Source organism: Balaenoptera physalus (assembly GCF_965194825.1).
Source record: "Balaenoptera physalus genome assembly, chromosome: X".
Taxonomy (NCBI): Eukaryota; Metazoa; Chordata; class Mammalia; order Artiodactyla; family Balaenopteridae; genus Balaenoptera; species Balaenoptera physalus.
Window position 1 is genome coordinate 30,506,571 of NC_138903.1, and position 23,575 is coordinate 30,530,145.

The 23,575-nt window shown below is 33.7% G+C and overlaps 1 protein-coding gene and 1 long non-coding RNA gene across 3 annotated transcripts in view; one reads left to right on the plus strand and one right to left on the minus strand.

Annotated features, from left to right (window-relative positions):
- The window catches only part of LOC309652670, a 422,767-nt gene extending 400,752 nt beyond the window's left edge, over positions 1-22,015 (plus strand). Inside the window, exon 2 of the long non-coding RNA XR_014258872.1 lies at positions 21,734-22,015. This is a non-coding gene — a long non-coding RNA (uncharacterized lncRNA). The remainder of the gene's footprint in view (positions 1-21,733) is intronic.
- Positions 1-23,575, minus strand: part of DMD (dystrophin) — a 2,259,822-nt gene that overhangs the window by 2,085,876 nt on the left and 150,371 nt on the right. The gene's annotated exons all lie outside the window — the stretch shown is intronic.

Genomic DNA, 23,575 nt, shown 5'->3' on the forward strand with positions numbered 1-23,575 from the left:
GTGGGGATATAATTGCAGTCACTAACTGCATTTAACTAATAACCAAAGCCAGGGCCTCCCATTGTTCTTACCCTGTCTCCACAGATTTTTTAAAATAATTTTTCTCAATTTGTTATTAGCCCTTTAATGAATCTCCAGAGACTCTGAGTGATTGACTTTGTTGATTGTTACCAGTTTAATCGATGTCTGTCCAGGGGAGAGTGTTCTCTGAGCTCCTTTTACCAGCATACCAGAAATTCTACTCAGCCACTATTGAGTGCAACTGCAAAAGCCACCCCAGTTAGAACCACCTGGGTGAGCCCAGTCGACCCACAGAACTATTAGAGATATCATCTTATGATTTTAATTTTGGGGTGGTTTCTTATCTAGTGATAGATAATCAGAACATACTATCGGATTTACTTCTATTTTTTTTCTTTTGTCTACTGTCACTGTTGTATGAGTCAAAGCTGTAAATCTTTATGAAGAAAGGAAAATCCAATATATTTTCTAAAACAGCTGTATTCACATCTTTCGGAAATTACATATCATCACTAGGTTTCTTTGAACATCTTTTCTAGGATAAAGAAAGTCAAACCAAAAGATATTTATAATCTTATTTTAAACAACTTTCTCTGGATTGCCTATGGGATCAATCATATGAAGTGCCAGATTCCTCAGAATACTTATCATTCTTTATTCTCTATCCACTTATCTCATCCATTATAACAAAGGGCATAGTGACAGTCCTTCTACCTCAGAAAAAAAAGGAAGTCTTTCTTGATATGACTCTCATGTATTTTCTCCTCCATTATTCTATTTTGTAGCTTTCAAAGCCTGCAAACAGAATTTCCTATATGTATCTGCCCACCACTTTAAAGGGGAAAAAATAGATCTTAACTGCCTATTAAATGTGAATGAACTCCATCTTTGCAGAAAATAACTAATGTATTCAACTTTAATAACATATTTTTCTAACATTTCAAATTCCTGCAGATGTCAATTTAAATCAGGCAGTATATAATCAAAATGGTCTTTGTTAATTTTGAAACAATAGTAGTTGAAATTGTTTAAAATTCTATGCATATATTTTCTACAAGGAAACTTCTCATATGTAGAGTGTATTTTTTATCCTGACATTACGTTTCTCCTTTGAAGTAAATCAAGAGCTAGGAGCTATGCTGTTAGTGAGTTTGCTAGCAAACCAGGGAGTGACACATCTACATTTTTTTTTTAAAGAGTGTAGATTTTAGATCATTATTTGGAGTACAGTTCCAGTTTACAATTTCTTCTTTCTTTGACTATGTAGCTTTACTAATGAGAAAAAATATGCTTTGGGATATCTGTGCCAAGTTAGCTATATCTGCATATGGGTAAATAGTGGAAATTACTTTAAAGTGTGGGTTAAATACAATCAAATTATGTGACTCAAGGGATGCCAAAATATAATTATTATGAATTACCTAGGAATATGACAATTTTCAAAATTCTCTTTGAATACCACTGTGACGAGCCTATTCAAACTGAGAAAGAAAAGCATAATTCAATGGCTGTCAACATAAGAAACACTGAGCAGGGAGTGAAAATGCTACAGAAATGATAACTTTCCTGATTCTCTAATAGCAATCTATATCTCCCTTGTTTCCTAGTTCTATACTGTTTCATACTCAATTTCTGTAAGAATGACTGTATATAAAAATATGAATATGTTAAACTGGAATGTTATAAGAAGTGCCCTTCTTAGGAGATATATGACTTCCTGTAGTTTTTAATGTCAACCTTGGTTAGAGGAAATCTGTCATTGGGTTAGGTAAGAATCCTCAACTTTTCTGCACAGTGTTTGTCAGGTTGTGGTTTTGCAACTCACATTTCAGGCATCAAAACACCTCAGAAATCCCAACAAATCTGTGAGGTAGGCCTATAATACAAACCCTTCCAGAAACCCACTGAAAGCAGGACAGTCCCCCTAGAATAAGTTCAAGACAGTCCTCTTGAACCTATTTAACTGATTATAAATTTTAGTAATAGTTTCGTAACTCCAGGGTATTGGTTATTTATTCAAAGTAGATATAAGGTTTAAAGAAAACAGTTATTTTTAAAATAAAAGATATTTTTTAAAAAGAACACAATGTTCAACTATAAAATTATGTGATGCATGCTAAAAATCACAACAAAAAATCCCTAAGAATTAAAAAACTTAATAGAACACACATACTGTCCTCCCGCTCACATTCAAATTTGTCACTTTAGAAGTCTATATCCTAAAATCTGAATTATGTCCAGAAAGGAATACATGGTAACCTGCAAAAAAATGTGAATTCACAAAAAAAGGTTTTTTTTTTTTTCATATCAGCAGTCCACCCAGATAATTCCACACCCTTCATCTCTCTAGGTAAATATATAAATTATGTGAGATTACTGAAGTTCTTCTCCTCACACCTACTTCCTCTTTGTTTCTAGTTTTTAATTTTAATCTCACTTTCTCTAGCTTACTGTGAATACTCAAAAACTTTCTAACTTTTTTCAAAGCGTTTAGCAATCTCTTTCTCTCACTTTCATAAATATAGGCTCTATCCCTAAAACACATGTAGATATGGGGTCAGTCCTTATCAATGAAAAAGCCCACTCTAGCTCAACAGTTATCATCTTCATCAAAAGAACATCATTCCTAACATTTATTGTACCAATCCCTCTAAAATATTAGCTTATAATCATTACTCTGTACTTTTACTTGTTCATTTATAATATGTGAATAACAATTTATTTATACTTATTCATATTGCCTTCCTTGGGTTTAGACAATTTAACAAATGGTAGCAACACATGAAAACTGATCCTCAAATTCTAGTTCATACAATCTTGTTGGAGAGAGAAATTATAATACAATAAATCCAGTAATACAACTTGATGAGTTGTATATCATATCAACTTGATACAACTTGATATAAACTTCTCCTGATATAGAGAAGTTTAAAGTGTCAATCCCATTCCAGAATATACAGCATTTTTTTTTTAAATCAAAGACTTCTATTCTTGGTCAAAATGAAGTAACAGGAACTGAACTGACACTCTCACCTGAAACAACATTGGACAAGATATGCCAAACAATGGTTTTAAAGGCATTGGACAAAGGTCAGTGATCTGTGAGAATAGGGAAACTAACAAAGTTATCCCTATGATTTGCCCAGCTTAGTGCCTGGAGAGTTTCCAAGTTGTGGCATAAGGTTGAGGACAGCAAGAGCACTCTGTCAGTCTTGTCAACATGAGAAAATGGAGCAATGTTCATGGTAGCATTATTTACAATAGCCAGGATATGGAAGCAACCTAAATGTACATCGACAGATGAATGTATAAAGAAGATGTGGTACATATATGCAATGGAATCTTAGCCATAAAAAGGAATGAAACTGAGTCATTTGTAGTGATGTGGATGGACCTAGAGTCTGTCATACAGAGTGAAGTAAGTCAGAAAGAGAAAAACAAATACTGTATATTAACGCATATATATGGTATCTAGAAAACTGGTACTGATGAACCTAGTGGCAGGGCAGGAATAGAGACACAGACATAGAGAACGGACTTGTGGGGGAGGGGTGGGGGAGGGGAGTCTGGGACGAACTGAGAGAGTAGCATTGACACATATGCACCACCATGTGTAAAATAGATAGCTAGTGGGAAGCTGCTGTATAGCACAGGGAGCTCAGCTCAGTGCTTTGTGATGACCTAGAGGAGTGGGATGGGGAGGGTGGGAGGGAGGCTCAACAGTGAGGGGATATATGTATACATATAGCTGATTCACTTTGTTGTACAGCAGAAACTAACGCAACATTGTAAAGCAATTATAATCCAATAAAGATATAAAAACATTTCAAAAGAATAAATAAATAAATTTTTAAAAGGAGCTATGATTCTGGAGAAGCCATCCTGACTAGAATTGGCAGAGCACAATATTTGCAAGAAAAGAGTCTGTACAAAGAGAGAGCTCTGGAGATGTGCAGAGTCCTCTTTGAATGTTCAGGTGAGTATTTATCAGTACATAAAATTAAGAAAAATAATAAAGGCATGGGAAAAACAACCCAATAGGATTAAAGGAAATAAAAACCAAAACTCACACAGGACTAGTAATAGTTCATGTTCCCTCCAGGAAGAGTAGAAAACCTAACATGTCATGGGGCATCAAGCAGAGTACTCAGTAGATTTTTTGTCAGTAGTGAGGCAAAATTAGCCATTGAGAAGACTGCTTTAGTATTTGAAAACAAATACTAAAATTAATACCGAAAAGGGTCCTGAAACAAAGCTCAAGAAGGTTTATATGAACATACCTAACACCCACAAAGGTTAAAAATCTCTGTGCTTGGGAACAAATCAAAAAATTATCAGATGTTCAAAGAAGCAAGCAATATAACACATAATGAAAGGAAAAGTTAATCTATCAAAACAACCAGACATGACACAGGTGAAAGATTAGTAGCCCATGCGTTCAAGAAGCTAAACATAGATAACATTAGAAACATCAAAAACACTAAAAAAAAAAAAAAAAAAAAAAACCTAAACAAAGTTTCACTAATGAAAACTACAAAGAATTAGATGAAAAATATATTGAGGTTAAAGGCATAGTAGACAGAAGAAATGATTAATGAACATGAAGATATACCAAAAGAGACTACCTAAGATGAAACACAGAAAGAGAAAAAACTGGCAAAAGATCTAAAAAAAGAATATACCACTGAGCTTTAAGACATCTTAAAACAAGTTAATACATGTGTATTTTAAACCCCCAAAGGAGATTAACAGTGAAGAAAACAAAATATTTGAAAACATAACAACCCAATTTAAAAAAAATGGTGAATATCATAAACCCCCAAATTCACAGGTCAACACAAAAAAACCTGAAAACAACTGAACCAAGGAACATCGTAATCAGTGATAAAGAGAGAAACTTAAAACAGCCAGAAAATAAAAGATGCATTACAAGTAAAGGAACTAAGATAAGTATGACAGCAGATTTTTTGGTCAGAAACAATGCTAACAAGAAGGCAGTGGAGCAGTATCTTTTAAGTATTGAAAGAAAATAGCTGTTATTTGAAGTTCTATAACCAGTGAAAGTATTTTTTCAAAAATAAAGGTGAAATAAAGACCTTTGAGATATACACAAGCTTTACAAATCAACAACAAGTAGATATGCACTACAAGAAACCTTGAAGGAAGTACTTCCTGGCAAAAGAAAAATATTACCAGAGAAAATCATGATCTATTTTCAAAAAAAGAAAAACTCTGGAAATGGTCATTATGTGGCTAAGTATAAATATTTCTTATTATGTAAATATCTTTAATACATAGTTGATTCTTTAAAGCAAAAATGAGTTGTAGAGTACATAATATACATACAAATGTATGACAATAATAGCAAAAGACTGGGAGGAGAAAAATGGAAAGAGAGTGTTCTAAGTATCTTTTTTCTCCCTAAGTTTCTTATATTATACATGAAGTGATATAATATCACTTCAAAGTATTATAATTTAAAGATGTATACTGTAAGACATAAAGCACACGCTGAAATAACCTGAGAAATAATTATAATGAACAAAGCAAGTAAATAAAATTAAATCATAAAAATAATAAATCAATCAAGAATAAGGAAGAAAAAGTGGAAAGAGAAAAAAATTAACAAATGGGGCAAATAGAAAATAAATCCAAGATGTAAACTTAAACCAACCCTATCAATAATCATATAAAATATAAATGGTCTAAACAACCCAGTAAAAAAAGAAGAGACCATCAAATTGGATGAAATAACAAGACCTAACTATATTCTGCCAAAAAGAAATCCATTATGCATATAAAAACAAAAATCGGTTACAAGGATGGAAATAACATGCTAACACTAATCATAGAAAAACTGGAACACCTATATTAATATCAGACAGAATAAATTTTATGGCAAAGAATGTTACTAGGGATGCAAAAGGGCCATTTCTCAATGATATATGAGCCAATTCAGCAAGAAGACTTAATAACCATAAACATTTATGAAACTCAGAGTTTGTAAATAAGTGATAAAAAAGCATTTGAATTGCAAGGAGAAATAGACAAATCCACAACTAGAGACAGAGATTTCCACACTCCTCTCACTCTGCTTCATAGAACAAGTATACAGGAAATCAGAAATGATATAAAAGTTTTGATGAACACAATGACCAAATTAACCTAAGTGACATTTGTAGAACATTCCATGTCATGACACAATAATGTGTCTTCTTTTCAATTGAACAAAGAAGATGCACTGAAATAGAACTCACTGTGGTCCAAAAAACGTATTACCAAATTTGAAAGAATTCAAGTCATTCCAAGTATGTTTTGTGACCACAATGGAATCCAATTAAGAAGTCAACTCTAGAAAGGTATCCCCGCATACTATTTTAAAATAACCTATGCAACAAAGAAGAAATCAGAAAGAAAATTAAGATTATTTTAACTGTAAGAAAATCAAAACATCCAGATATATGGGATGCAGCTAAGAAAATGATTAGAGGGCATTTTTTTAAAAGCATAAAATGCCTATGTTAGCAATGAAGCAATGTGTCAAACAACATCCTCAGTTTTTACCTTAAGAAACAAACAAAAGAGCAAGCTAAATGCAAATTACACAGAAAAATGGAGCTAATAATAACAACACAGTAGAAATCAAGGAAATATATAACAGAAAAAGAGGAAACCCATAAAATAAAAATGTCGGTCTTTGCTAACACATGTGAATGGCAAATAAGCAAACAAAAAAGACGGTCTACAATGCAAATTAAAATCACATTGATATACTATGACATACCAAAGAATGGGAAAAACTAAAAATTATAAGAAAAAAAAACAACAAAGAAACAAAACAACTGCCTCTATCAAGTGTTGGCAAGAATGTGGAATCACTAGAACTCACATCTAATGCTGGTCAGAATCCAAAATGGTACAATCATTTTCAAAAGAAGTTCAAAGCACATACCTGTAATTCTTTCCTAGTTATTTATCCAAGAGTAGTAAACTCATACGTCTACAAAAACACTTGAACACAAACGTTCATAGCAGCTTTATTTATAAGAGGGAAAAAACCAACATCAACCCCAAATCCAAATATGTCCCTCAACAGGCAAATGGATAAAGTAATTTTGATATATCTATATAATGGACTATTACTCAACAATAACAATAAAACACAATTATTCATATAGGCAACAACACTGATGGATCTCAAAATAATTATGCTGAGTGAAAGAGCCAGATAATAAGAGTATATACTGTATGATTCTATTAATATAAAATTCTAGAAGATGCAAATGTACAGTGACAGAAAACAGATCCGTAGCTACCTGAGATAGGGGTGAAATGAAGGGTAAGTTGGAAGGGATAAAAAAGGGGCAGGAGAAGAATAGAAGTGATGAGTGTTTTTATGATTGTGATTGTGATGGGAGTTTCACAGAAATACATACTTGTTAAAATTTATCAAAATGTACTAATTAAATATGAACAGTTGACTGTATACCAATTATACCCTAATAAATGTGTTAAAATTTGAAAAGGATCAATCAGTCACACAACTTAAAAATCTTTACACATTTACATCCATAAAAGACACAAAGTGTAATGGAGTGGGGCATGATGGGATGCATGTTGTGGTAGCAGGAACAAATGGGAATATGAATCTTTCTGAAATTGTATATATTCCCCACCATGTCTAGGTAGTATAATATAATCGAATGTACAGTGTCTTATAATTCAAAACACCAAAACTGTAATCACATCCTCTCAAATAACTAGCTAAGTAAATTTGGCTAGTTCGTTTCTCCTCTCTATGGATTTGTAAAATATAGAGTCTTCCTCAAGGAACTTTAAAGTTTCCCCCCACTCTCCAATTCCATATCTAAATCTAGACAAGGAATTGAATTTCTGGTTGAGCCATAACCCTCAGCTGATGTGTAACCATGTCAAAAAATGCCCACAAATTAGAAATAATACCCTTCAAAAGTGCTATATTTTCCAAGGCCTCAAAATATTCAGTGTGAGATTAATAAACAAAGATTTAAGACAATGGCCTATTTCCAGTAAAGCAACACTCTTTCCGATGATCTTCACATTTCTGTCCTCTCTTAAATAACTTTTCTTGCTTATGTGAGGGTATTTACTTTTGTGGATATACCAAAATACTTTTTATTTTAAACGTTAGTTATGAGATTACACCTTCCTATCACCATTATGCCCAAAAGAAAAACTGATTCTGACCTTGAAGTCAGAGTGTTAGAAATAAGTCTCTGCCGCACTGATTTTTCTTTTCTCTGTTTCTTAAATAACTGTTTAAACTCACTCAGGGGATTACTCTAATGATCCACTAGCTTTTTATAAGTACTGAAAAGAAGTAAAAGTGATGTTTGTGCAGCGAAGTGTTTATCAGTTCCTAACACATTTCAAGGAAAAATATGTGTGTGTTTAAATGATGCTGAGCCTCCCCACACAGATATTCCATGTGGCCTCTATCAGTCAAGATGATATCTACTAATGAGAGAACTTACACCAAGACATAGTAATTCATAATGCTAGAAATATTTATTTAAAACCTTTACCTAAAAGCAAACATGATTTTCAATTGATGGGATACGAAAAAGATGTAACAAATCAAGCCCAGTGATATAAGAATAAATTACATTTTCATGCTCTGATTATAACAATTAAGTCTTGATGTAAATTTAATAGTCTCACAAATATCTACATGATTTATCATTGCAACACATATTCACCATGAGGTTTGTCAGTTTTAAGTTTTCTAAATTTAAGTTTCGTAAAAATAATATTTTACTGTAGACGATAGACAAATTACAAAAAAAAAACAAACATTACAAGGAAGGAGAAAATGCACAACTCATTCTTGTGATAGGCAAATCCTACATAAGAAGTCACTTGAAATTACAAAGAGAATAGAAACTGTCACATAAACATTACTGTAGAAATGTCAGCCAGCCCTGAAACAACTGTAACTTTAAAAAACAAATCTATTGAAAGTTGAGGCTCTCATTAGTAATGACAAAGTAAGACTTTAGCAGAATGGCATCCTTGCAGAAAACAAATTAAAAACTGGACATTATAACAAAAGTAAGCACTGGAAAGTGAACAGAAGCTTTCAGAATGTAATGGTGAATACAGATTCAAAGGAGGTGGGGTGGCATATGAAGTGAATGTCCTTTTTTATGAATGTTAGCCTGGAGTCAGGCTCAGTCATTCAGTGAATGAGGTGGCAAGGTATTGGAAAACTGCAGCATTTCCAGCCTGGAAAGCCAGAAAACTGAAGATGAGGAAACTTGCTAAAGAACACTGTGAGGTAATCCAGAATGGGGAAGTGCTGATTCTTTCTACCCACATTTCTGCCTAACCCATGACATAGCCATGCACAGAAAAGAATAAAACAGCTTACTTAAAGACAAAGATCTGAACTTAGGCCAGAGCTGCCACTCAAAAAACAAAAGCTTTCAATTTAAGTCCAATTAAAATAATAGTTAAAGGAACACCACTCATGTGATTAAAAGAAGAAAGGAATCCAAAATCCCTAAAAATTAATATCTGTATGTCCAAAATACAAAATTAGGCAGAAGTAATAGGCAGCTAGGAAAATGCACAAAAAGAAATCCAATTAAGCAAAGACCAACTCTGAGGTGACTCAGATTTTGGAAGTAGCAAAAAAGGATTTTAAAGTGGCTATTGTAACAATCCTCAATGAAGTAAAGCATAATATGGTCACAATGAATGAAAAGAAGAATGCCATCAGAAAAATAATAAAGTGGAGATTCAGAACTAAAAAATAATCTGAAGTAAAAAAATAAACAACTTGATTGATTTACTGGACAAATGGAAACGACAGAGGAAAGACTAAGTGAACATGAAGAAAAATCAACAGAAATTACCTAATTGTGTAGAAAACAGGTAAAAAAAGACTGAAAATAAAAGAACAGAGCCTCAAAAGACCTCTGAGGTAATATTAAACAGTTTGGCGTATATGTAATTGGAATCCAAGAAGAAGTGGAATGAAAAAATAAGGCAGAAAAAATCTGAAGGAATAATGTCCAAAATTTTCTCAAATTTGATTAAAGGTAGAAAATTATAAACAGAACATGAAAAGAACACCATCAAACTGTTGAAAGGTAGAGAAAATAACAAACCTTGAATGTAGGAAGAGAAAAACAACCTATTACCTACAGGGAAACACCAATTCAATTAATAATTGACTTTTTTACCAGCCACTATAGAGGGCAGAAGAGAGAGGGAATAACACTACTAAAGTGCTAAAACAAACAAATAAAACTGTCCACCCAGAATTCTATACACAGAATATTCTATAAAATATCCTTCAAAAGTCACAGCAAAATAAAGACATTTTCAGATTAATCAAATAAACAAGAAAATGAACAAATAAATCAATAAAATAATTTGTTGTCTGCAGATCTATAAGATAAGCAACGCTAAAGAAAGCTCTATAGTCTGAAGTGGAGCAGTAACAGACGGAAACTCAGATGCTCAAAAAGGAATGAAAAACTTCGGAAATCATAAATATCTGGGGATATGCCAATTACCATTTGCTGTTTTCTCTCAATTTAAATATTATACATATAATTGATTAAAGCAAATGTTATGACATTATTTTGTAGGGTTCGTAATGTATAAAAATATAACACATATAATAATCATAAAGGGTCAGATAGCAAGTATTTTAGGTTTTGCAGGCTGTAAGGGCTCTGTTATAACTACTCAACTCCGCCACTGTGGCTCAAAAGCAGCCATAATCCATCAGCGGACAGTTATGGCTGTGTTCCAATAAAATTTATTTACAAAACAGTCAGTTGAACTGTGGGTCATTGTCAACTCTGGCAAAAATGTTGAGTGATATATGGACCTATAGGGTTTCAAAGATTCTATAATTTATGTGAAGTGGTAAACTACTGTAACTGTACAGTAAACAGTAAAAGATATTTATTTTAATTCTCAGAATAACCACTAAAAAATGCAAAGACATGGCAAAAAAGCCAGTAGGAATATTAAAATTCTAAAAATATTTAAAATAATCCCCCCAAAGTGGGGGTGAGGAAAGGAGGAATGGAAAACAAAGAGGGAACAAATAATAAAATGGTAGAGACAAAACCACGTAAATAATTACACTGAATGGTACTAGGTTGCAGTCAAAAGGCAAAGATTTTAAGAATGGGTTAAAGAAAAAAGAGACCTAACTTGCTGTCTACAAGAGATGCACTTTAAATATAAAGTTACAAATAGGTAGAAAGTAAATGGATAGAAAAAATATATACCATAAAAATAGTACACATGAAAAGGCTTAAGTATCTATATTAATAGCAGATTAAAATAAATACCAAGATACAAAATACTACCAAAGATAATGAGGAATATTTTATAATGATAAGCATCAATTATACAGGAAAACATAATCAGAAATGTGTAAGCATTTAATAACAGAGTTTCAAAATGTAAGAAGCAAAGATTGACATAATTAAAGGAATAAATCAATAATACCAAATCAGAACTGGAGATTTTAACATCCTTCTCTCAGCAGTTGATAGAACTATGCTAAGTGAAATAAACCAGACATAGAAAGAGAAATATTACATAATCTCCCTTACATGTGGTAAATAAATAAATAAATAAAGTTGTATTCGTAGCAACAGAGGGTAGAATTGTGGATACCAGAGGCTGGGGGATGGAATAAAGGGGCGATATTGATCAAGGGATAAAACTTTTCAGTTATAAGATGAATAAACCTAATGTACAGCATGGTGACTATAGATACTAATAACATTGCATATTTGAAATTTGCTTAGAGAGTAGATCTCAAGGGTCCTCACCAGACACATGAAAAAGGTAATCTTGGAAGACAATGGGTATATTAGTTAGTTTGATTGTGGTAATTATTTCACAATGTATACATATATCAAAACATGGTGCATACCTTAAATATATACAATTTTTGTCAAAAATAGGTTTAAAATTCTTTAAAATAATTTTAAAAGAACTGTGCAAAAAATCACAGAAGACAAAATAATATTCTAATTTGATAGGTCTCAAACACAATAACATCAGAATAAAAATTATTTTCATGTATACTTGGTATGTTACTGTGACAGACAATATGCTGAGCCAGAAATCAAGTCCCAAAATATTTTTACTTTTTAAAGAATGAACTAATCTAGAGTATGTTCTTTTAGCACATAATTAAAGATCACTATAAATAAGAACTAGGAATATCTGGAAATCAAATAATATATTTATAAATAACAGACTGGTCAGAGAAGAAATCAAAAAGGAAATGAGAAAATATATTGAACTAAATGATAATAAAACACATGAAATGTGGGAGATTCAGCTTAAGCAGTGCTTAAAGGGAAATTTATACCTTTAAATATTAATATTAGAAAAGAAGGGAATTTAAAATCAATTATCTGAGTTTAAGAAATCAGGAAAAGAAAAACAAATTAAATTCAAAGTAAGTAGATGGAAGGCATTAATAAAGCTAAGAGCAGAAATCAATACAATTGAAAGAGAAAAACACAGAAAGTAAGTAAAACCAAAAGCTGGTTCTTTGAAAATGTATACGCTTATACCTAGAAATAACAAAGCAAAGATATATTAGAAAATACCAATATCAGGGATTAAAGATAGTACATCACTGCAGATCCTACAGAAATTAAACAGTGAATAAGAGAATATAATGGATAACATTATGCTCATAAATCTGACAATGTGGATGAAATGAACAATTCCTGAAATACACAAATGACCAAATGATCCAAAAATAAACAGAAAACTTAATTACCCTTATGCAGAATACTGACATTGCAATTTCCATAAAAACAAACCAACCAACAACCAAAAAACACTCTGGACCCAGATGAATTGACAGCTGGTTTCCATAATACATTTAAGGAAGAAAAATATCTATGCTAAACACATTCTTTCTAGCAATAAAGGAGGAAGAAAGACCTCCCAACTAATTTTATCAAGCCAGATACCAAAACTAGACAAAGATATCCCATGAAAAATATAAATGGATAGCCCTAATGAACATAGATGCAAAATATCTCAATACAATTTTAGCAAATTAAATCCAACAATATGTAAAGATAATACATCATGTCTAAACATGGTTTATCCAAGTAATGCTCTGTTGGCATACAACTCAATATGATGACAAACAACTCAATTTGAAAAGTGCTCAAAGGTTTTAAATAGACACTTAACAAAATGTATGCAAATAGACAGTAAGTGCATGAAAAGACAAAAATTCCTAGTCATCATGGAAATAAAAAATGTCCACGATATAATAACACTACACATTTTCAATAGTATGATTAAAGTGAAAACTACTGATGGCACCAAGTGCTACTGAGGATGTAAAGAAAGTGGAGATCTCTTACATGGCTGGTGAGACTGTAAAGTGGTTAGCCACTTTAAAAAACAGTAAGGCAGTATCTTAAAAGTAATTGAAATACCTACCAAAGACCTCAAAATTCTACTCCTAGCTATTTAACTAAAGGAAATAAAAATATATACACACATATTATTCATCCATTATTCAAATAGCCAAAAATTGGAAACAACCAAAATCTACATCATCTGGTAAATAGAATCATTGTACATCCACACTATGGAATATTATACAGTGATAGAAAGAAATGACCTATTAATACATGTGAGAACACGGATGATTTAGTGAGAACTAAAAAAAACAAAATACTACGTATATGATGCCACTTATATGAATTTCTAGAAAATCTATAGTGACATAAAAAAGATAAATGGTTGCCTGTGCCAGTGGGTGCTGGAGGGAATCAAAGGGCAGAAGGAAGAAAATTTAGTGTGATGAAAATATTCTACGCTTGAATTGTGGTGGTTGTTGTATCCTATGCACAATTTCTAAAATTCATGAAACTGAACACTCAAAATGGGTGAATTCTACTGTATATAAACAGTAAAACTAGAAAGTGTTTTGAAGTCTCAAAGTACTTTTGTTTGTAGTCCTAGATTTTTTATGTCCTAGTCTTAGTATTGTGGATACTTTAGATTTTTCAGTTCCAAGCTTTGCCCCTTCCCCATCTTGGTAACCTCATCAATTCCAGGACTTCAGCTACTGAAGTTGTCATATCTATGCCATAGAATTCACATAATGACTTTAGCTTGTACATGTCTCTTGGATATTTCAAACTCAGCATTAAAAGAAATTGAAAGCAGTCTCAAACCGTCCTCAGTTTATCTCCCCAAGTGATGCCAGTATGGTCTTTCAAAAAGAGCTCCTCTCATCACTTAATTCCCCTTGTTATAAGCATCAGTGGCTCCCTGAATCTTTCAGGGTACAATCTCTAGTCCTCCAAACATAAAGCTTAAGCATTTTATGATTTTGACCTTGGCTTAGCTCTTTTTTGTTTCTTTTATTTATTTATTTTTTAAACATCTTTATTGGAGTATAATTGCTTTACAATGGTGTGTTAGTTTCTCCTTTATAACAAAGTGAATCAGCTATACATATACATATATCCCCATATCTCCTCCCTCTTGCGTGGCTTAGCTCTTTATTGTCTATTTCAGTTACTTCCGGTAGGATCCCTTTTTATCATGGGTCAACAATTATTAAAATGCTTTAGGGTGCGTATAAAGGAGGCGGCATGAAAGAAAAACAACAGCACAAGAGCATTTTATTAGTCTCCAGTGTCAGGAGCCCGCAGGTGTGCTGGTTAAAAAGAAAGTGAAGACCTCATCCAAGTATCTTATGCAGCTCTCCTATAGCTCTGACCAAACGCTGCTATCTGGACACAGGTTTAATAGTTATGACTTTTCAATATCTGATTCTTATGTGAAATTTCATGATAATCAATATTTGAAGATAATATTTACAAACTTGAAACATCAAGCAAATCAAATGAAACTTTTCAGCAATCTGGATTCCGGACCACTAGCCCAGCAAAACACTGTTTTTTTTTTTTTTTTTTTTTTACATATTTCCAAGTCCCTAAGCATTCTTTAGCATTTAACTTAGTTATCAACTCTAAGGGAGCTATTGTAATTTCCTCCCTACCAAAAAAAGGTGATTTGGATGCCCTTTGTTTATGCTTCCAGAATAAATACCTAATAATTATTAACTATTTGCTCTCTGCCAAACACATCCTAAGCCCTCTACAGATATTAAGTCATTTAATATCCCCCACAGCACAATGAGATAGGTACTTTAATTCTTCTTACTTTACAGATGGTGCAAATGGGGTACGTAGAGTTTTAGTCACATTCCCAATATACAGCTAGGAAATAATAAAGTCAGGGTTCAAATCCATGTAACAATGGAGCCCCCATCAGCCACTGTAGTGCAATGATTCTTAGATTTTATGACACAGTACTAGAATCACTGGTGTGTTCATATGTTTGCTCTCTGGATTTTAAATATTTAAAGAACAGGGACTATGTTTTACTTTTCCTTTTATCCTCCAGAGCTAGAATTTATTTAGTACCCTATAGGTACTGGTTGAATGAATTAATGAATGAGGTGATGAGGTACTGCAAATTTTCAATATTGTTCCTGTGATTTTTAATTTTAGAATGTATTATCCTCATTGTAAAATTTCAAACAATACATTGTAATGTATATATTGTATAAAGTTGCTCCATTCTCTTATCCTCTCTTGCTCCCCCGGGTCCTAACCATAAATCCCAAGGATGCACATTTTTACCCATTTCATTATTTTCCATTATTTAATTTTTTAAGAATCCCTATAATTTGAAAAAGGGACTGTGAAACTAACATAACTAAGAATTAGGCTTTATTTTAAGAAAAATACTCAAATGTACAACTCTCAGAATGGATTAGAATAAAACTTCCATTGTTAAGATCAATTTTCTCCAGAACTAATAAGTAGTCAAACTGTAGCATATCTGGAATATTCTATGTAAGGAAATTAAACTGTGATATTTATTTTAATGTTGTCAATGATACTATAAATTTAAACTGAACTTGACCTGATTGAAGGGAAATGAGTTAGTCTAAACACTAGTCTAAACCACTCAGACAATCATACTTCATGGGTGTGTGGCAAAATGGAAGGGAATATTAGGATCTGGCCTTAAAACAGTTGCTATTTAGCAAATTCCAACTGCAAGTTAGACAGTGAGAAGGAGACAGACGGACTTTAGCACATGAACACTTCCACGTGGTTTGATGAGAAGAGAGAACTGACAAATATAGAGGCACAAGGCTGGTACATGACCTTATACTACAGACCGTGTCTCCCCAAAATTTATACCATAATTCAAAAAGAGTCATGTACCCCACTGTTCATCGCAGCACTGTTTACAATAGCCAGGACATGGAAGGAACCTAAATGTCCATTGACAGAAGAATGCATAAAGAAGATGTGGCACATATATACAAAGGAATATTACTTAGCCATAAAGAGGAGCAAAATTGGGTCATTTGTAGAGATGTGGATGGACCTAGACACTGCTATACAGAGTGAAGTAAGTCAGAAAGAGAACACAAATATCGTATATTAACGCATATATGTGGAATCCAGAAAAATGGTATAGATGTACTTATTTGCAAAGCAGAAATAGAGATACAGACATAGAGAACAAACGTATGGATACCAAAGGGGGAAGGGGTGGTGGGCTGGAGTGGGAGATTGGGATTGACATATATACACTATTGATACTATGTATAAAATAGATAACTATTTATGAGAACAGACTGTATAGCAGAGGGAACACTACTCAATGCTCTGTGGTGACCTATATGGAAAGGAAATCCAAGAGGGGATATACGTATACATGTTGCTGATTCACTTTGTTGTGCAGCAGAAACTACCACAACATTGTAAAGCAACTACACTCTAATAAAAGAAAAAAGATATATTGAAACCTAATTCTCAATATGATGGTGTTGGAGGTGGTCCTTTGGGGATGATTAGATTATGAGGGTAGAGCCATCATGTAAGATATTAGTGCCCTTTTAAAAGAAAATCCAAACGGCTCCCTTGCCTCTTCCTCTGTATGAACACACAATAAGACAACCATCTATGAACCATGAAGACGGTTCTCACCAGGGAGCGAATCTGCTGGCACCTTGATCTTGGACTTCCCAGACTCCTGAACTGTGAGATAAATTTCTGTAGTTTATAAGCCACCCTGTCTATGGCATTTTGTTATAGTAGCCTGAATGTATGATGACACCTTACATGAGAACCATATGGAAAAAGCTTCTTACTATGTAACACAGAAAGTACTGACATTAAGCAGAATACTGTTGCTACTTCAAAGCTTCCAACAACAGCGAACATATCTTACTCCTTTAGAGTGCCTAGGTCCTAACTAACTGACTGTGTCTGGCTATACATCAATCAAGTAATTACTTCCCACAGGAGCCCCTCCAATCCACCTCCGAAGCGAAGTAGAGCAGTTCTGCATCTGAGCAAAAATGTGTGTCAGATACCTTACATTTTCAAACAGAATGCCATTTCTGCCTCACGCATCACTCTCTTTTTAGTCAACACCACAGATAATCGGTGCTTTGGGCTTCTGTCAAGGATTTCAACCATAAACTGACAGAACTCAGGGCTTGCCAAAATCTTGTTGGCAGCATCTGTTAGTTATGGGAGACATTTAACTATTTATTAAGTGCCAATTAGGTATCCAGGTACACGTTGTGAGAAAGCATTAGGTATTATCAGGAATATAAAAATTCTGCGAAGAAGGAGTCCAAATTCACATTGTTAAGAATAAGGGCTAAGAGAATGAGAAAGTTTTGGCTCATGGGAAAAATGCCCTCTATAATCCTATTAATAATTTTAATACTGAAGAAATTATTCAATATATCTTACAGAATTTTACTAGAAAAACTGAAACAGGGATTCCCATATGCCTATAATAGTACTATACCACTTTCTACAGTGATTCAGTGAAATTCATGTCTAAGTTTCTTGTGGATATGATGTGTTCATCATCCTATTCCTCTCTCTGCCCAACATACTGCAGGAAGCACTTATAAAAAAGAAACAAATTATTTCCTTAAAAAATCGTAGACCTCAATTATAATATCCTGAAAATACTCATTCAACAAATGTGTACTGACTAAACTTTATGTTCTGAGCATTCTCCTATATACCGAGTGTAGAGTGATGAAATATAAGCAAAATCCTGTTTCCATGCAACATACAGGTTAGTGATGAAGACAGATAATGCACAATGGTGGTAAATGATATATTTCATGAAGAAATAATTCTATGATAAGTAGTAAGTACAAGTGAAATAATGGGTTCATTGGAAGGGGACGTCTCAAGAGTTGCCATTTAAAAGAAGTCAGTCATAGGTGCAAAACCACAGTGGACAAGGAGGATAACTTAAAAAGGTTTGATGAGGTATTTTTCTAACTCTAAGATATTTTCTCAGAAAAAAATTTGTAACAATTCTGAAAATGATGTCTATCTTACATGTTTCATATCTGGGAAAAAAACGAGTAAGCTTAGGAATTATAAGAATGGAGACAGAAAAATGCCTGCATCATTGCCCACTCTTTCTTACCCCTCAGTGTTTGGCAGTTATAGGAATTTGTGTTGATGAGAAATGCTGGAATTTGCTACCACCAGATACTCCTCCCTAGTGATACAGGTAGCATGAAAGAACATTAAAGCCAAGGATTTTAGAAATCAAGCATTATATCTGGCATGTGCTGCCATTTTTAACAGGAGGATATGATGAAATTCATTAGTGGCTCCTCCTTACTACTGAAATATGGTTCCCTTTTTAACACCTGGCTTGATGTTATGCTTATACCCAATCTGCTGGCACTTTCCATACCCTTCCCTGTGTAGTAGCCATTTGTATATAAATATTCTCTTTTCCAATAGATTGGAAGTTTCATGAAAGTAGGAATTGGATGTCAAATCCCATTAAAAAGGGCAATGGTTCATAGATAACTCTTAACTCCTTGGATTCTAGTACCTCTGAAGAAATCTGGGTAAGTGCAGAATAATTTTTCTTTTCTTTTTTTTTTTGAGAATCAGGTCGTGATATAATTTATTGTGCTAATGAGGGTTTTCAGTGGAAAGGATAATGAACAGGATTTTTAAAAATTGAAGTGCAGCTGAATTACAATGTTGTGTTAATTACTGCTGTACAGCAAAGTAACTCAGTTATACATACATATATATATATCTTTTTTCATATTATTTTCCATTTTGGTTTACCACAGGCCATTGAATATAGTTCCCTGTGCTATACAGTAGGACCCTGTTGTTAGTTGCAGCATGTATTTTTAAGTTCACTCTACTAATCTGTCTTTTAATTGGTGAACTTAGATCCTTTACATTTAAGGTAACTATCATTATGTTGGAGCATAAGTCTGCCGTTTTAATTCTTGTTTTCTGTTTGTTCTCTGTTTCTCACTTATTTTTTCTTGTTCCTCTCTTCCTGTAGGTTACTTAAATATTTTTAGAATTTCATTTTATAGATGGTTGTTGAGTGTATCTCTCATATAGCTTTTTAGTGATTTGTCTAGGTATTACATTATATATACTTAACTTATTACAGTCTACTGGTGTCATCATTTTACCAGTTCAATTGAAGTTTAGAAACCTTACCTTTCTTTATATGACTTTACTCTCCCTCGTGTATACTATAATAGTCTCATATATATATATCCCCTACACACTATTATCCGACAGTGTTATAATTTTTGCTTCAATCATCAGCCATAATTTAGAAAACTCGAAGGAAAGTCTATATTATATTGTATTTACCCATATTTTTGCTTACCATGTTCTTTCTTCCTTCTGGATGTTCTACTGTTCCTTCTTTTATCATTTCCTTTCTGTTTAGAGAACTTCCTCTAGCCATTCTTTTAGGGTAGATCTGCTGGCAAAATTTCTTAGTTTTCTTTCATCTCAGAATATCTTGATTTACCCTTCATTCTTGGAGGATATTTTTGCCGAATATAAAAGTCTGGGTTGACAGTTCTTTTCTTTCAGTGCTTGAAAGATGCTGTGCCACTTCTTTCTGGACTCTATGGTTTTCCTTTTTTTTGGATTTTTTATTGTGATAAAATATACATAACAAAATATACCATTTTAAGCATTTTTTTTGCTTATATATGGATATTTGCTTGGATTATTGTTACAGGCTTACTTTTCTTTTTTTTTTTTTTACCATTTTTATTGGAGTATAATTGCTTTACAACGGTGTGTTAGTTTCTGCTGTATAACAAAGTGATCAGCTATACATATATATATATCCCCATATCTCCTCCCTCTTGCATCTCCCTCCCATCCTCCCTATCCCACCCCTCTAGGTGGACACAAAGCACTGAGTTTAAGCATTTTTAATTGTAAAATTCAGTGGCATTAAGTACATTCACAATGTTGTACAACCAACACCACTATCCATTTCCAAAACTTACCAAGTAGATAATAACTCCTCATTCTCCCCTTCCCCAGCCCCTAGTAATCACTATTCTCCTTTCTGTCTCTGTGAATTTGCCTATTCTAGGTACTTCATATAAGTGGAATTATACAATAGTTGTCCTTTTTGTCTGGCTTATTTCACTTAGCATAGTGTTTTCAAGGTTCATCCATATTGTAGCATGTATCAAAACTCCAATCCTTTTTAAGGATGAATAATATTTCATTGTATGTATATACCATATTTGTTTATAAATTCATCTGTTGATCAACATTTGGGGTACTTCCACCATTTAGCTATTGTGAATAACGTTGCTATGAACATTGCTGTACAAGTATCTGATTGAGTCCCTGCTTTTAAATTCATTTGGATATATACCTAGAAGTAGAATTACTAAATCATATGGTAATTCTTTTTAATTTTTTGAGGAACTGTCAAACCATTTTCTACAGTAGCTGCACCATTTTACATTCACAGAGGCAATGTACAAGAGTTCCAATTTCTCCACATCCTTACCAACACTTGTTATTTTCTGTTTTTTTCATACTAGCCAACTAATGAGTGTGAAGTATTACCTCACTGTAGTTTTCATTTGCATTTCCTTAACGATCACTGATGGTGAACTTTTTTTCATGTGCCTTTTGGCCATCTGTCTTGCAAGAAATGTCTATTCAAGTCCTTTGCCCATTTTTTTAGATGGCTTATTTTTTTCTTCTTAGGTTGTAGGAGATCTTTAATACTCTGGATATTAATTCCTGATTGGATATATGATTCATAAGTATTTTCTTCCATCCTGTGGGTTGTCTTTTTACTTTCTTGATAATGTCCTTTAACACACAAAATTTTTTTTTTTTTTTTTTTTTTTAATTTTTATTTATTATTTATTTATTATGTTTATTTTTGGCTGTGTTGGGTCTTCGTTTCTGTGTGAGGGCTTTCTCCAGTTGCGGCGAGCGGGGGCCACTCCTCATCGCGGTGCGCGGGCCTCTCACTATCGCGGCCTCTCTTGTTGCAGAGCAGAGGCTCCAGACGCTCAGGCTCAGTAGTTGTGGCTCACGGGCCCAGTTGCTCCGCGGCATGTGGGATCCTCCCAGACCAGGGCTCGAACCCGTGTCCCCCGCATTGGCAGGCAGACTCTCAACCACTGCGCCACCAGGGAAGCCCGACACACAAAATTTTTAATTTTAAGTTCAATTTAACTATTTTTTCTCTCATTGCCTGTGCAGAATTTTTCTACAGAAAACTTTTATTTAAAAATATTTGCTATAAAAAAAGACAACAGGGCTTCCCTGGTGGCGCAGTGGTTGAGAATCTGCCTGCTAATGCAGGGGACACGGGTTCGAGCCCTGGTTTGGGAGGATCCCACATGCCACGGAGCGGCTGGGCCCGTGAGCCACAACTACTGAGCCTGTGCGTCTGGAGCCTGTGCTCCGCAACAAGAGAGGCCGCCATAGCGAGAGGCCCGCGCACCGCGATGAGGAGTGGCCCCCGCTTGCCACAACTGGAGAAAGCCCTCGCACAGAAATGAAGACCAACGCAGCCATAAATAAATAAATAAATATTTTTTTTTTAAAAAAACTGGAAATATGGAAAAAATTCATCTCTATGTTTCATTGTGAACAGTAAAAACTGCGTAGATCTGTTTCAAGGGGAGAGAAACTGAAGTTTCCTTTTTACTTGCTTTCCTGTTATGATTTCAGCAAATATAAAATTTGCAGCTGGTCTCTCTTATCCTGTCAGAGCGATTTAGGTTTTCTCTGTGGGTCTGACAAGAGGGAATACTCCTGTCCTGATTAGCATTAATAGCAATGTTACACATGTACATCAACTATGAATGAATCACAAATGTTTTAAATAGGTCTATGTAAAGAAATGTTTGAAACAAAGGATGAAAAGAGAGTGCTACCAAGGGAAGGGGAGCTGCATTTTTATGCTACAAAGTTTTTATACATCAACTGATATTCAAGATCTTCATGACAAAAAAAAAACTAAAACATGCATCTTCTGTGTATGAACTATTAATTGACAATCACCTTAAGACTAGCTTTCTTTTCTTTTTAAAATAAGGATGTAAGACACTAAGAATGAAACTTGCATGACTACCTTTGATTAAAAAACATCCACTCTCTTACATAAAGTTAAATATTCATAATAAACACCAACATTTATCTTTCTAACGTGTCATCCTCTACAATAATATGATGCTGATTAACCAATGTTTAGTTTTAATGTATTAATATAACCAACACATTCAAATACCATATCTATTACAACACAAAGAATGACATTTATCATTTTTATTGAACACACCACACAGCAGAACATTTAGAAAAGATACTTGCATTTGATTGACCTAACACTTGAAATGTCTTCTTCATCTATTCATCAAGGATGTAAAACTCTGTTGGAGTTTAGGCAGTATATAATCCCTCTTTCAAGCTGAAAAAGCATCTCTTAGTTCTAGCATCATGCGGACCAGATACAGTAAATCCCCTACATATGAACCTTCAAGCTGAGAACTTTCAAAGATGCGAATGTGCCCCTGTAACCCAGCTGTTGTACTGTACTACTCTACTTTTCAAGGTACTGTACTGTAAGATTAAAAATGTTTTTGTGTTTGCTTGTTTTTTTATGTATTATTTGTGTGAAAAGTATTATAAACCTATTACAGTACAGAACTATATAGCCGACTGTGTTAGTTGGGTACCTAGGCTAACTTTGTTGGACTTACGAACAAATTGGACTTAACGAACGTGCTCTTGGAACAGAACTCGTTTGTATGTAAGGGACTTACTGTGTCTTCATTCCTACTCTTACTAATTTTAGATAAGTCAAGCATATGTTAGATTTAAGCCATTGCCTTCCAGAATACCAAGTTCTTTATTCAAGAATGTATACTCACATGATAGTCCCTATATCCCCACCCTCACCCCATCACTTCACAATTAGCCTTTCCAATTCTCTCTCTGGGTTTGAAGGTTGTGTGTGAGTTTGTTTTTTAAAAAAGTGGTAGTATCTAGAGGCAGTATGTCCTAGTGGTCAACAGCACATCCTCAGAATCATGCAGTCTAAAATTATATCTTATCTCTAACTCTAGCTAGCTGCGTTAGCTTGATAAATTACT